At 36.5% G+C, this 16,564-nt stretch overlaps 1 non-coding gene across 1 annotated transcript; it reads right to left on the reverse strand.

Moving 5' to 3' along the window:
- Positions 1 to 101: 101 nt before the first annotated feature.
- Positions 102 to 175, reverse strand: trnat-agu (transfer RNA threonine (anticodon AGU)). Its single transcript has one exon. It is a non-coding gene; the product is annotated as a tRNA-Thr (tRNA).
- Positions 176 to 16,564: the final 16,389 nt, after the last annotated feature.

The following is a 16,564-nucleotide window of genomic DNA, read 5'->3' on the forward strand; positions in this document are numbered from 1 at the left end:
AACCCAATCAATTGTCTTGATAACGTTTACATAAAACCAGATAATTGTTCCAAAAGAGTAACCGCAAGCGATATTCTAAAAACAATTAGAACGTCACAAAAAGGCACCGCTGGGATTCGAACCCAGGATCTCCTGTTTACTAGACAGGCGCTTTAACCAACTAAGCCACGGCGCCCTGTGCCGGGGCGATGAAATTTTGATTTCAAGAATGCCGCAGTTAGTGGTTAATACATAACACCACTGCTCATGACCTCATTGAACTAATTTTTGGATGTCCGCCAATAATGCAGAACTGTCCGAACATTTCAACTTCATATACGCTTGCGTGATATCCTGCAAAGACATGATTTACGATATTTATATATATTTTGCTAAATAACGCTGCCAATTTTAATACAATAAAGAGGTTTGATCATGGAACAACTTAATGGAAGCCTAGTGAAAAAACAACTGCATTACTCCGGTTGTTTACTCACGATGCTAATGCTAATAGCGCAATACGACGAATAATACTCCCGCCACGCGATGGCAGCACATCCTACACAATGGTCCATGACCACGAGCAAGCGTGTTTTAAACAGCTATAACGTTACCAGTGGCGCCTCCAGAAATTTTTCATAGGGGTGGCCAGATGGGGCCACTTAAAATCTTGGGGTGGCACACCAAAACTAGAAACCATAAATTCAGAATTGTATTCTACTGGTGTAGTAAACCGGCCTGTAGCACGTCACGACACATAATTCCGCGTCGTCTTTTACTAAAAAATATATTTTTTACTTATTTACTTACCAGTAGTCTCCGTCTTCTAACGTTAACTTCTTTTGAAATTGTTGACTGACGGGCATGAGCTGACCTGTTGCTGTCTGAGCGGGCAAAGTTTATTAATAAGTCTATTCATTTATGAGGCTCTTCAGTTCAAATTATCCAGTACCAAAATAATAATACTCTTTATTTTCCAAGTTCATAAATGATTTTCAAAACGGATTTGGAAAAAAAAAAAAACATACACACAAAATGACTTATTTTAAATATAAAATACATATATAAAAGTTTTGGGGCATGTCAAAGATTTGTAACAACTTTAGCTTTGATGCATTTGTTAGTTTTTGTGCAGCATCAGATTTTTTTCTCCCTCATTTACAGTTCGTGGCTGTTTTTGCCCCATTGACTTCCATTATAGCCAAAAAAAATTATTGGAAAGCCATGACACCATATAATCCTGCATTCTTGATTGTTGGTGGTTTTCCCTTTTGGGAAGAGGTAAAATTTGTCATTTTTACAGTTGATAACCAGGTGGCACCATTAACCCTTTAGATAGGCCTGTGCTGAAGAAGAAAAAAGCATAGACAGTAAAAGAAATGGACCGAGCGTTCCCATTGACGTCTACGGCGAAAGAATGAAGTCAACCTAGGGGCACTCACTTCCTGATGGCTGAGCGAACTGCGCAGGCTCAGACTGAGCTTGACGACGTAGATGTGACGTGAGCCTCCTGTCTGACAGCTGTGAGTCTTCTAGTAGATGTGGAAAGTGAAATCTGAATCGCGTTGTTTAAATATTTTCTCCCGTTGCTTTTGGCTCACTATGGGCTTCTCTCCATTCTTCTCCCTTGACTTTATCAGACTTTATGTCTCCACGTCCCCCCGACTGTCTGATAGACAGTAAAAGATTGCCTGCGAGCGTCTCCTCAGGTCTAAACGGTAATTTCACAACTGTGCGACAGGGTCGCGTTGGTTATGACGCAATCGTTAGCCTATTTTTACAAAAACGCTTCTGCGGGGCGATAGTGTAAGATACAAGGTAATGGAGCCTTTTATACATTGTCGTGTTTCTTTAGAAATAAACAATGGACAAATGGAGTCTTTAAACGCCTCAGATGTAAAGTTATTCACTGTCAAAGTGACTGAAAAATGAATGGGAGTCAATGGGATGCTAACAGCAGGTGATGGCTTGGTTAGCAATGGCAGCCCAGGGGTGGAACGCTTTCAGAGCGCTAGATTACCCCCTTGGAAAAAAGAAGCTTAGTTTCTGGCATTTGTATAGAGTATACTAACTGCATATAAATGAGGGATTAAAAAAATGTAAATCTGATGCTGCACACAAACTAACAATGCATCAAAGCCAGTGTTGTTACTAATCTTTGACATGTCCAAGACTGTGATAAAAGGTCAAAAAATATCCAGTCCACAATCACTTTTTATATTGAAAATAAGTTATTTTGTGTGTATGTTTTTTTTTTCCAAATCAGTTTTGAATCCGTTTTTGAAAATAATTTATGAACTTAGGCAGTTAAAGAGTGATAAGAGTGACAATGAAACAATGACAGCAGCTCAACAATAAACATGGAATCAAGTATGTAAACTTGCAACAGAACACATTTTAAAGTATTTTACTTTTGATTATTTTATTTATTTCTGAAGAACTCTTTAGTAGCCTGTATTGGTGTACTTTAAAGGGATAGTTCACCCAAAAATGAAATTTCTGTCTTCATTTACTCTCCCTCATGATGTTCCAAACCTGTATGAGTTTCTTCGTTCTGTTGAACATAAAATAATATATTTTGAAGAAGGTTTGTAACCAAATGTTTGCTTTGGGGGCAACATTGACTTCCATGGTAGGAATGTGTCTTCATATGTATTCTACATAAAGAAATGCATACAGGTTTGGAACAACTTGAGGGTGAGGAAATTATGACAGATTTTTCATTTTTGGGTGCACTGTCTCTTTAAGCGGTCATTCTGAACCAGTAACCACTTTACTGACAATTCTGAAATTCAAAAATGTTTAATCCTCTTTATTAATTTACTATTATGACTATATTATTATGTAATTATTTGTCCCATTTTAATCTAAATATTTCTTAAATATCAAACTGCTAAATGATAAATTGATAACATTAATATGCTATAATCTATTATTTAACCGTTCTAATATCTAGAAAAATAAGTCTGCCAAGCTCTGATAATGTATGGAATATTATATTATCCATTAAAAAAAAAACAATAGGCCTACCTTCAGTTCACGGATGTGTCTGTCATCGCATGCTTTAAGTCAGGCAGTCTGAGACACTGAAATGCTTCTCTGCAAAGGGTGCAGTTTGTCTTAGGTTCATCTTAAGTTACTGGACAGACCAAGGTTATTATAGTTTTGCTTTTTTAAATTAGTTTTTATTTTATTATCGTTTTCAATTTTGCTACAAATTTCAGTTTAGTTTTAGTTAGTTTTACAAATGGTTTTGCTAGTTTTAGTTTAGTTTTTATTTTGCAAATACATTTCTATTTAGTTTTTATTTATTTAGTTTCAGTTTTAGTAATTATAGTTTAGCAGAGTTAGCATAATTAAGTGTAGAGACCAAATCAAGGTTTTTAATTTCAGCAAAGTTTAATTAACAGATTAGAGTTTAATCTTACTAAACATCCTTAAGTGAAATAACTTGATAAACGAGCATTATTGTTTAAACCCAGGACGGTCTTACAAAACATGCATAAAGTTGGGTCTTCACCTTTGAGCAAAAAAGCTTGAGTCAAACTATGACCTATACAGGATCTATCTTAAAGAACAAAATAGATGCAACGTAAAATATAAAAGTAAAAATTATAAATTCCAGACAAACTCACTCATAACAGATGAAATATTGTTAAACAATTAAAAGCTTATTTTAATTTCTTCAGTAGTACAATGTAGGCTAGCAGTGTCTACACACTGTTTTGCTCTGTGTGTGTGTGTGTGTGTGTGTGTGTGTGTGTGTGTGTGTGTGTGTGTGTGTGTGTGTGTGTGTGTGTGTACATGTTTTTCTAGCCTGGTGAGGACTTCAAACTGAATGCACACAGACTCATGGGGACTCGTGTCACCGTGGGGACCTAAATTGAGGTCCCCATGGGTACAAAAGCTTATAAATCATATAGAATGAGTTCTTTTGAAAATGTAAAAATGTAGAAAGTTTCCTGTGATGGGTAGGTTTAGGGGCAGGGGCAGTGTAGGGGGATAGAATATATGGTTTGTATGGTATAAAAACCGTCTATATGGCAAGTCCCCACAAAGATAGCGCACCAGACATGTGTGTGTGCGTGCGTGCGTGCGTGTGTGTGTGTGTGTGTGTGTGTGTGTGTGTGTGTGTGTTTGTTGTGCTATAATTGTAAAGGGGACCAATGTCCTCACTTATCTAGTAAAATATTATGATAACTGATAAGTAAGGACATTTGGCTGGTCCTCACTAGTTAAAAAGGCTTATAAATCGGCCAAAACATGTTTTTATTTAAATCTATTGTTTTGCACGTTCTTGGGATGGGTAGGTTTAGGGATAGGAATTGAGTTAGGGGATTTAAAATATCATTAACCTGATATAAAATCAATGGAAGTCCATGCAATGTCCTCACTTATATAGTGAAACAAACCTGTGTGTGTGTGTGTGTGTGTGTGTGTGTGTCCTGGCATTCCCTACTTTGTGGGGAAATGTCTCCACACAGATAATAATATAATTAGTAGTAAATGATTATGAAAACACCTTTGAGCCTGTCTGTCAATATTATGCAAACATGAAATCTCAAACGCACAGTAGGCTAGTAACGTTTATAGTTGCTGACTTTTGCGCCTGCGTCTCTCGTCTCGTAAGAAACGGCATTCTAAAACAGTGAGCTTAAAAGAAGTTCAACGTGCATCTCATTACCTTGTGTTATTTCCCCTTTCACTGCCACGGACGCATTGATTCTTTGTGAACTCCCGTTTAGGACTGGCGATGTGTTGCCTGTCTGCACGCGTCCGTCACAGGACAGCGGTTAATCTCCTCAGCTCACTTCACGCGCAGTTGCGCAATAGACACTCCCTCAACCGCCACAGTCAGATTTTCCACCACATTAAAGAGAGCTTATTAACAACGAAAACGAATATTTATTTTTGCTAATTATTATTTTATTTCAGTCAGTTTTTTAGTAAGAGTGGTTAGTTTCGTTTAGTTTTAGTTTTTTATTTATTCAGATTTTTAAATTTTATTTCAGTTTACGAAAATGTTTTTTGACCAATAGTTTTAGTCTTAGTTTCAGTTTTCGTTTACGAAAATAACCTTGGGACAGACCCACTCATGGTACCTTTTTTTTTCTATTCAGCCCTATATCTGGAAATCCTATTGCGTTCAAACTGTGGACGCGAGCTCAACATGTTTTTAAAAAACCGCGCAAGTTTCCAGCGCATGTTCTCGAGACTCCGTCACTATGGCAGCAAAGCGCCGCTAAAACGCAATCTTGTGCATCGCGTATTGGTTTGATACGGGACGCGTCATTTTGCTCATTCTAAATATTGATTGGGACCAGGGCCGGTGTTCTGACGGAACACCATACCCATCAGAATGGGATATCTTCGGTTAATGCGCATGCGCAGCAGTGCGCATGTGTTATATTTATGCGCATGCGCAGCAGTGCGCATGTGTTATATTTAAACGGGCAGAAGTGTTGGTGTATTATATCGCATATTATATATACATTACCTAATTGCATGCCTTGTACAATCACAAGAAATGTTGACAGACGTTTTCAATACATTATTTCTTGCAAGTGGCGTCGTAAAGTCACGTAATGTTGTCTTAAAACAGCATACAGCTTTATAAACAGTATTTATGTTATTAAACCAGGGGCTATCAAAACAGCATACCCCTTTATAAACTGTATTTGCAGTTTTGACAAAGTAGGCTAAATTGACAGACCCTGTTATAAAACTCAACATACGGTATGCTATTCTGACAAAGTATGCTACATCGACAGAACACCGGCGTTACGCGTGAACCTTGTTCCAGAATTTATTTTTATTGTAACAACAAAGAGCATGGCAAAAAACATACATCAGTATCATATACCCTTAGGACCAGGTGCAAAAGTGAATTAGCCTACAGAAAAGTGTGTGTGTGTGTGTGTGTGTGTGTGTGTGTGTGTGTGTGTGTGTGTGTGTGTGTGTGTGTGTGTGTGTGTGTGTGTGTGTGTGTGTGTGTGTGTGTGTGTGTGTGTGAGCCTGTTTATGTGGTTTATGAGGACACAAATTTGTATAACTACATGGGTATTACACTGGTATTACACTATAAATGTGGTTTATGAGGACATATCAAATGTCCTCATAATTCAAATGGCCTTAAAAACATACTAAATGAAGTTTTTTTTTGAGAAAGTAAAAATGCAGAATGTTTCCTGTGATGGGTAGGTTTAGGGGCAGGGGCAGTGTAAGGGGATAGAAAATACGGTTTGTACAGTATAAAAACCATTACGCCTATGGAGAGTCCCTGTAAACCACATAGACCAACATGTGTGTGTGGGTGGGTGGGGTTACTTTTTCATATTCTTCATTGTAGCAAAAATGTGTGTGTTGCGTTTTACTGTTCTTCATTTTAAGGCATTTGAATACCAAAGAAACTCATTGTGAAATACACAGTAACTCTGAACCTATATATCTCAAACTGACACACTGGAAAATTTAAACTGAACTGTTGAAATCCTATTGCGTTCAAACTGTGGACGCGAGCTCGACATGTTTTTAAAAAAGCACGCAAGTTTCCAGCGCATGTTCTCGAGACTCCGTCACTATGGCAGCAAAGCGCCGCTAAAACGCAATCTTGTGCATCGCGTCCGTATTGGTTTAATACGGGACGCGTCATTTTGCTCATTCTAAATATTGATTGGGACTAGTACCTAGCGCCCCCCCCCCCCCCCCCCCTGGTGGCGCCACTGAACGTTACGCGTGAACCTTGTTCCAGAATTTATTTTTATTGTAACAACAAAGAGCATGGCAAAAAACATACATCAGTATCATATACCCTTAGGACCAGGTGCAAAAGTGAATTAGCCTACAGAAAAGTGTGTGTGTGTGTGTGTGTGTGTGTGTGTGTGTGTGTGTGTGTGTGTGTGTGTGTGTGTGTGTGTGTGTGTGTGTGTGTGTGTGTGTGTGTGTGTGAGACTGTTTATGTGGTTTATGAGGACACAAATTTGTATAACTACATGGGTATTACACTGGTATTACACTATAAATGTGGTTTATGAGGACATATCAAATGTCCTCATAATTCAAATGGCCTTAAAAACATACTAAATGAAGTTTTTTTTGAGAAAGTAAAAATGCAGAATGTTTCCTGTGATGGGTAGGTTTAGGGGCAGGGGCAGTGTAAGGGGATAGAAAATACGGTTTGTACAGTATAAAAACCATTACGCCTATGGAGAGTCCCTGTAAACCACATAGACCAACATGTGTGTGTGGGTGGGTGGGGTTACTTTTTCATATTCTTCATTGTAGCAAAAATGTGTGTGTTGCGTTTTACTGTTCTTCATTTTAAGGCATTTGAATACCAAAGAAACTCATTGTGAAATACACAGTAACTCTGAACCTATATATCTCAAACTGACACACTGGAAAATTTAAACTGAACTGTTGAAATCCTATTGCGTTCAAACTGTGGACGCGAGCTCGACATGTTTTTAAAAAACCACGCAAGTTTCCAGCGCATGTTCTCGAGACTCCGTCACTATGGCAGCAAAGCGCCGCTAAAACGCAATCTTGTGCATCGCGTCCGTATTGGTTTAATACGGGACGCGTCATTTTGCTCATTCTAAATATTGATTGGGACTAGTACCTAGCGCCCCCCCCCCCCCCCCCCCCCGGTGGCGCCACTGAACGTTACGCGTGAACCTTGTTCCAGAATTTATTTTTATTGTAACAACAAAGAGCATGGCAAAAAACATACATCAGTATCATATACCCTTAGGACCAGGTGCAAAAGTGAATTAGCCTACAGAAAAGTGTGTGTGTGTGTGTGTGTGTGTGTGGGTGGGTGGGGTTACTTTTTCATATTCTTCATTGTAGCAAAAATGTGTGTGTTGCGTTTTACTGTTCTTCATTTTAAGGCATTTGAATACCAAAGAAACTCATTGTGAAATAGGCTACACAGTAACTCTGAACCTATATATCTCAAACTGACACACTGGAAAATTTAAACTGAACTGTTGAAATCACGATTAACCAACGTGTTGGGCGCGCATATGGTATCTGAACAATGCAGACACATAATCCAAACAAAGTTACATTTCTGAGTCACTGTGGTTCTTTCCATGTAAGTAACTTTCACTGATGTCGCCATCCCCACAGTGGAGATAAAGTAATTATTCATCAGTCGCTCTACCTACCGCATCGCAAGGCAATTTAAATGATTGCGTGGTCTCATTATAACAGCTCTCACGTTTATTCAGTTGTTTTTAGAAGCTTGATTCATCACAGAAGAAAGTGTCATTCACCTCAAACAGATCTGTTTAATGTAGCTAACACAGCCAGCTTATGCATAAACTAAAAGATATGATAAGGAATAAGGCTCTTCAAAAAAAAATGCTGCATGGTTTTAATTTAATCCTTTACCATCTCTGGATCGCTTGCAATTACTATCACCCGTCCTATTAAAATCTATTTTGTAGTTTTTTATCGTCCCCCTAGTCAACTAACTTCTTTGATAAACTGATAATTGATTGAGTGAAGGGAGGACCTGATATGTCATGACACTGGCACTGGGTGGAATACCTGCCTAACTCAACCTGTTAGTACTATGTGTAAAATACTGTGGTAGACTAACTGGGACTATAGTCACAAAACTTAGATTGTTGCCTTATTGTTGTTTTGATTGCTTCTATTTGTAAGTGGCTTTGGATAAAAGCTGTGAAAAATGTAAATGTAAGACTAGCTAAGACCAGACAGCATGGGTTCTATAAAATCAGTTTAGTCAGTGCTTTTTACAAATTGTTCACGTGTAGGCTACTGTAAATGTAAAATTGCAATTTTAAAACAACTCTCAGATTGACTTCTCTCTCTTTCTCTCTCTCTCTCTCTCTCTCTCTCTCTCTCTCTCTCTCTCTCTCTCTCTCTCTCTCTCTCTCTCTCTCTCTCTCTCTCTCTTTAATTTTTAAAATAATTCCTTTGGCCTTAATCCTCAGATGTGTAGAGTGCTTCCAGATGTTTTTGCTCATCAGCTCTGTACTATTCCACTCTTATTTTTTTCCCCACTCAAAGCCACTGGTTTTCCAAGTGATGTAATATCCTATGTTCCACAATGTCCCAGAGGTGCAGTGTAGAGTCATGACTTAAATATCTATGCATCATTCTGGGATATGTTTTACATTCCGGCTTGGCTATTTTTAGCTATAATATATTTTATCCAATTCATTATTTGTTATGCACAAAAATATCTGTATAAATGATTTTTATTCTATTGTTTCTGTGAGCTGGAATGTGGAGACGGACCATAGCCAAATGATCTCAGATTAAGAACAGTGATTAAAATACAGAAGAACATGTGTGTGGGTGTTTCCAAATTACTTGCTGAAACTTTTTGTTTAACACAGAATTCAGTTTCACAATTTCAGAGATAAACCACTCTCATCTAGAATGTATATTAATAGGCAATAATTTCTTATGATGCAATAAAAACGTTGGTAAGAAAAACAGAATAGAGAAAAGGGGCAAAGCTTCTGAAACCAGACTTTTGAAATCAGACTCGCACGTCATTACAATTTACGTATGAAAAATGTTGAAATAGAGAAAAAGACAAACACCTGATTCAGCAGGGTATTAAGACTGAGAGATATGTAAAGAGGGAGATGATAAATTAATAATTGCGTTTTTTTTTTTTTTAAACGATTGCAGTTCAGATTTAATGGCATGTAAAGTATCATGTTTAGTTCAACCCATTGTATAGTACTATGTAATTCAAAGCATTCACAAATAAAGAATAAACAGTGGTAGTGGAGTCACTCCTTGTTAGAGAAATGAAAGAGCACCCCGTGAGGATAGACCTGTGAGGATAGACCTTACTCCGCAGAGAGCTTATATAGAGCTTTCCAAAACAGAGCTTGCTTTGATTGACTAGTTTATTTTGTGTTCAAATATTTCCGATTAATAGTGAAAAGAGAGTTGATTGGTATGTATTGTGTACTTAGTAATGAACTTATGCCAGTTTGTTTGTGTGTGTGTGTCGGCAAAGCAACTTAACGTTTTACTCTTCTCAGTTTGGCTTTTGTATCAGTCTTCTAGGATTTTCTAGCATCTTAAGGATCTCTCTTTTTCCACACACACCAAAGACCGTGTGAATCATTGTGGTTTTACAGACTCACCTCCTTGAGCACTGGGAAAATATGAGCAAGCATTTCAAATGATTGAATAAGGCCTTGTACTCTCAGCACAGAAATAAATATGCGTCTTGCTGGGTAAGGCCAAATGTTCCTAGCCTAAACAGTAGAGCGCAAGGCCGTGGGTTAGATTTTCAGGGAATTCCATGTAAGTAAATCTAAGTCACTTTAGACAAAAGCATCAATAATGCATAAATGTAAAGATGACAGTATTATCTGCTATGTGTTACATAAGTTACATAATGCATATTTTGTTCACCAAGGCTAAACAGAAATATTATTACATTTGAAAAGTATTGTTTTCTATTAAAAAAAAAAGATTAATCCTGTGATGGCAAAGCTGAATGTTCATCATTACTCCAGCTCACAACAACATCCTTCAGACATCTTTCTAATATGCTGATTTGGAGAAACATTTCTTATTATTATCAATGTTGGAAACAGTTATGATGTAGAATATGTTTGTGTATATCATATTCTGGATTCTATGATAACCAGAAAGCACAGCATTTATTTTAAATCGTTTTTTGTAACAATGTAAAAGTCTTAACCCATTTCAATCAATTTAATCCCCAAAGGATTGTGAGGATAATCAACTTTCCTTGTTCTCTTTCACAGTTGTCTGTGAGAAAAGATATGGCAAGTATTAATTTTGAAAGTAAAGTGAGTAATGCATCTCCACAGGAAAAAGTTTAACATCACATCAAACTCACATTTTCGTACACATAAATCCTTATACCTGCCGATGATTCAGTTTGAGCCGCACTCCAAGTCAAATAGCATTTCAAAAGTCAGCATGAGTGTTCGGTGGGATATTGTTGCTCCTTAATATTATTTTCTTCTCCAGACTGATAAACACTTCCTGAACCATCTCAGACAGTGACTGTGGGGAAACACTGTATCAAGGTAAGAAGAGATAAGAGCAATACAGACAGCAGCACACATACTGCATAATCGTGTGATTCAGTAGCTCCTGTACACGCTGTTGTCAATGAGTCATAAATGCTCATACACATGTACATACATGCAGCATGCTTTCTGTTTTCATGAAATGTCTAGGACGCAATGTCTGTCTGATATTTGCTTTGATATCAGGGCGGTGTGTTGTAGATATGTGTCTCTGCAAGGTTTTTTGTCAGGTAAAGACAGGTTTAAATTATGTAAGTGACTGGATCCTCCTGTGCACATCTGTGTTTGTTTAGACCATCATGTGCGTAAAATGAGGTTTATTATATCCTCTTCACTACCATTCAAAAGTTTGGGGGTGGTAAGATTTTTTAATTTTTTTTTAGAGGAATCTTATGCTCACCAAGGCTGCATATCTTAGATCATAAATACAGTAAAAACTGTGCTATGAGCATAAGAAAAACGGTGCTATTGTGAGCATAAGAAAAACGGTGCTATTGTGAGCATAAGAAAAACGGTGCTATTGTGAGCATAAGAAAAACGGTGCTATTGTGAGCATAAGATTTCTTTCAAAAACATTTGATAAAATAAGTATATTAAAGTTATTTTAAATTGTATAAACAAAATTCAATTGTAATATACTTTTAAAAAATTGGACAATTCCACTTTTTTTTCCAATTACACATCGTTTATTTACTTAGTTTTATGGCAATGGATTTTAACTTAACTTTTTTATGTTAAAGAGTTCACCCAAAAATGAAAGTTATCTGATGATTTACTTACCTCAAGGCATCGGTGTATGAGACATTATTCTTTCATATGAACAGAATCAGAGTTTGTCTGTGTCAATGTCCTGGCTCTTCCAAGCTTTATAATGGCAGTGACCAATAAAGGCCTTCTTCTAAAGTGAATCGATGCGTTTGAGTAGGAAAAAATATCCATATTTAAAACATTATAAAGTAAATTATCTAGCTTCCAGCAAATCACCTTCTGTATTCAAATTGCTGAAAAACTCTCACAGTTTAAAATGCTTACACACATCTGACGACATTTCACACCAGTTACTCTCATCAGACGTAGCATAAGCTTTTTGAGCACGGGTTTCAAATATTTTTCTTACACAAACGCATCGATTCAATTTAAAAAGCCTTTATTAACCCCCTGGAGCCGTGTGGAGCAATTATATGATGGGCAGATGCACTTTTAAAGTCCAAAATCCAGAATGGAAAGTTGCCATTTTTTAAGTACCAATTCATTTGGCTGTGGATGTGCGTGCAGATGAGGAGAAGATTTTGACCACAGTTTGTACTCTGACTGCAACCACAGCTTCTACTCTTTGGCATCACAGCCACAAAACATGTTAACACAAGCTGTGTCTCTCAAGACTTTTAACTCAGCCTCTGAATCATTTCACAAATCTGCAGACAAATAATTTTCTTTAGTGTACACCCTCATATAGCAGCTGTAGTCATATGTTTATCTTTTGGTGAGTTTGGGTTTGCCAGATATAATTGTTTTGCCATGTTACCATGTTATTCCTTCAGTTATGTAACCTTGAACAAAGCGTCTCTTATTAGCAACCTAGTTTTAGCTTGCCAGTAAAGCAAATGTTGGTGATTTGAAATATATAAAAGTATAATATATATATATATATATATATATATATATATATATATATATATATATATATATATATATATATATATATATATATATATACATACATACATACATACATACATACATACATACATACATACATACATACATACATACATACATACACACACACACACACACACACACACACACACACACACACACACACACACACACACACACACACACACACACACACCAGTATATATTAAATAAAAATATCACATTAAATAAATTAGGCTCTTTTTAAAACTAAACACATAACATGTTCCAAAGTTTCTTCCTCGTGCTATTCAAACATTTTGGGGCATTGAGTAAAAGATTAAGCATATCTATTGCAAAATAATCTGTCATTGTCTGGTTTTCAAAAAATTCCAACCCTTCCTATCAACACCACCCATCGTAGAGAAACATGTGATTTCATGTAAATGTTAAAAGAGTTCAGGGCAAGTCCTGGGTCAGCTTTCCTGTTTACCCCCTGAAGCTCTTTGCTCACTCTCTAAGTACCCAAGCTGCATTGGTAGACCTGGAGCTCAAGGTTAAGACACCGACATGTTTTTATCTAAAGCCGGGTACATACTGTGCGATTTATAATAGTCTTTTACGATTGTTTCTTGTCAGACTGTACGAACATGATCCCCTATTTAAGCAATTCACACTGTAAGATCTAATTTGTCATTAATGTCAGACTGTACAATTGGTGAGGAGTGCTAAAACGGATGCAGGTAAGAACATTTTTAAACCGGTGTTTAATATCACCAATGAACAGCGGCATAGCACCAAATTTTGGGCCCTGGGTACAAACCATCTTGCTGGGCCCCCATACCAAGTACCATAGTGATACCAATGGGTGGGGTTTTGCATTTTTATCATAAAAACACTTAAAACGTAAACAAAATAAGCCACGCTTTGATTAATGTATATGTATGTATAGAAAACTACTGACTTACTGACTTCTAAGGGCCCCCGCCCCCTGCCTCGGGCCCTGGGTACTCGGTACCCTTTACCCCCAGTCTGACGACCCTTCCAATGAATGATATTCATTCATCATCAATTAATATCACTGTTCGGTGAAAGTGAGCTGCATTACGCACAGGATTGAAATGGTGGCTACAAATAAATCTCTAGCGCTCATTTGGTCACAGTTTGTCTTGAAAAACGAAAGATAATTTGATTGTTGTCCTAGGATAAGTCACACTGGAGGAGTGTGTGCCAAATCTTCTGACACTGCCAGAATTACCTGAGGTAAAATTTGATGGCAGCACTCATTAATCGATTGCCGGGGTGAACATGTCAAAATAACCATCAAGGACTTCAGATTTTAACCTAGGATCAGAGGAAGCTTTTAGGATTTGCAAATTTTGTCTCAGACGGCCAAATCGTTGGAAAAATTGCAAAGTGTGTACCCGGCTTAATGCAATGCTCTCTCATCACTGGTCATTTCCTGTGCCTTATCTATTTGGCCAGAGCTTTGTGGTTCAAATGCAGTCATTGTTCAGAAATAAATCTTGCGTGTCAACTGAAATATCAAATAACAGGGAATTTGTGGTCGATCACTTGTTTGAGGCTAGTTCAGTGATGGCAGAGTAAAAAAGCAGGAGTCTTGATTTGTAGTGCATTGATTATTTTATATTTTTAATGAAGAGCCACCCTAATATTAAGAGTTTACATTTCTTTTCCATTAATTGCAATACTCCATATTAGGATACAACCAACATTTGTATATGGAATAGTTATTCATTAATAGTAATTCATCTTTAAGGGTTGATTGAGAAACATGAATTCAGCCTACTGGAGTAGTTTAAAGACTATTTCATTGTTAATTAAGTAATTAGCTATCACTGTTCATGTAAACTTCACATTTGAGCAATACAGTGCCTTTAAGCATTTTAGTACAGCTCCTGAACATTTTCTTGCTGGATTAACTTTTATTTTCTTAAACTCATCATCAGTTGAGGTTGCAAATCATCACTTTCTCTGGTTTGTTAAACCACGCAAGTGCTCAGGGGTCAGGGAATACCCAAGATCCCGTTTGCACAGCATTCTTTGTCACCCGCTCAGCTTTTTACCCACTGTTTCCTTAAGCCTTTTCCTCTTACTCATCTCTTTATGAAAAATGGAGAACTCCAAATAATCACCTAACCTTCTCTATGTTTAAAGAATAGCATAGCCTGCCAGATGCCTAATTATGCAATTTGATAAGAAGACCAATATCTCTAAGTAAAGTAGGTAACATCCAGGATTAATAGGTTATGATGTTATGAACATCAGGAAACAACATTTCCCTTTTGTAATTTCCTGTTTATCATAATTTTTATAGTCTAAAAAGTCTCTTAATCCACATAAATGATGATACTTTACTTGGAAGATCCTTAATCAGCATGGTATTTTCCATGGACACTGCATAAAAGTTAAGTGAGGTTCTGATCAATGATCATATGATTTTTCTGTTGTCTGTGCAATACACCAGCAGAGCCTTGCCTATGAGTTTCATGTAGACATATTTAGTCTTGTTTCTAATAAAGTATATTCCTCAACAGCTCTGATATAGTAATTTCACGTTTTTGTGAACAAATACATCAGTTTTACTTTCAAGATCTCTTATCCTCCTTCCTTCACAGCAAGAGGATCCCACGTTTAAAGTTTCCTCTATGTTCTCCTCAACCACATCTGGTGTCTTTCACCCACTCTTCAGCTATTGTTGATCAGTTATTTGTCATAATTTCCACAAACAAAATACTTCAATAATTGTTTGTTTGAACTCCCTAACAACAGAGTAAAACAATGTTGCAATTTAACAGAAGGGTCAAGTGAGAAGGTCAAGTGAGAACAGCCCACTCAACAAATTACTGCTGGATCATAGTTGGCTAATGTGGGTTTGCATACACTGTAAAAAAAAAAAAAAATTCCGTTTAACTTAAAAAAGTAAGTAATCTGGTTGCCTTAAAATTTTGAGTTTATTGAAATTAAAAATTTGAGTTAATACAATGAAGGAAATGTGTTTAATAAATAGAAACTCAAAATATTATTGTATCTGAACCACATAAAAAAATTAATAAATCTGGTAAATAGAACTATTTGGCATGTTGCACTGCATCATCAGAAATAAAACTCACACAATTACCCAATATGCTTACAAAATCTTTTAATATTTTTTTTTAATAAAGGTTGTCGAATCTCAAAAAAATTTCATTGTATTAACTCAAAATTTTAATTTCAATGAACTCAAAATTTTAAGGCAACTAGGTAACTTTTTTTCTAAATAATTTTTTACAGTGTAGAAGAGTTCTCTTCTATCATTTTTAATGTAACATTCAATCAATCAATCAACTTTATTTATATAGCGCTTTTACAATCACGATTGTGTCAAAGCAGCTTCACAGTGTCAAACAGGATAATATTGCGACAAAATTAGATTTGGCTGTACAGTCGTACTGGAGAGAACAGTGATGTTATCAGCTTATTTTAATTTATCATATAGCGACAATGTTGGCAGATCAGTATTATAGTTTATAGAATTAAATAAGACCTAATTCATACATTTTATTTGTATAATAAGTTGAATAACTTTAATCATATTTTTAGTGTCCCCAACTGAGCAAGCCAAGCCAAAGGCGACATTAAGACTATTGCTCCTATTCCTGGATGTTGAAGGAAAATATACAGTCAAACCGAAATGTATTCAGACACCTTCAACAATTTCTCATATTATCACAGTTTATTCACTATTGGGTAATAAAATATTACCCATATTTTAAGGGTAATAAAATATGACAAGAATTCAGAGTTAAACTGTCAGAACAAATTCATCTTGGTAATGTCAGATAACTTAGATAGAAAGGTATGTAATGGATTACAATCAA

Source organism: Pseudorasbora parva, chromosome 1, assembly GCF_024679245.1.
Source record: "Pseudorasbora parva isolate DD20220531a chromosome 1, ASM2467924v1, whole genome shotgun sequence".
Taxonomy (NCBI): Eukaryota; Metazoa; Chordata; class Actinopteri; order Cypriniformes; family Gobionidae; genus Pseudorasbora; species Pseudorasbora parva.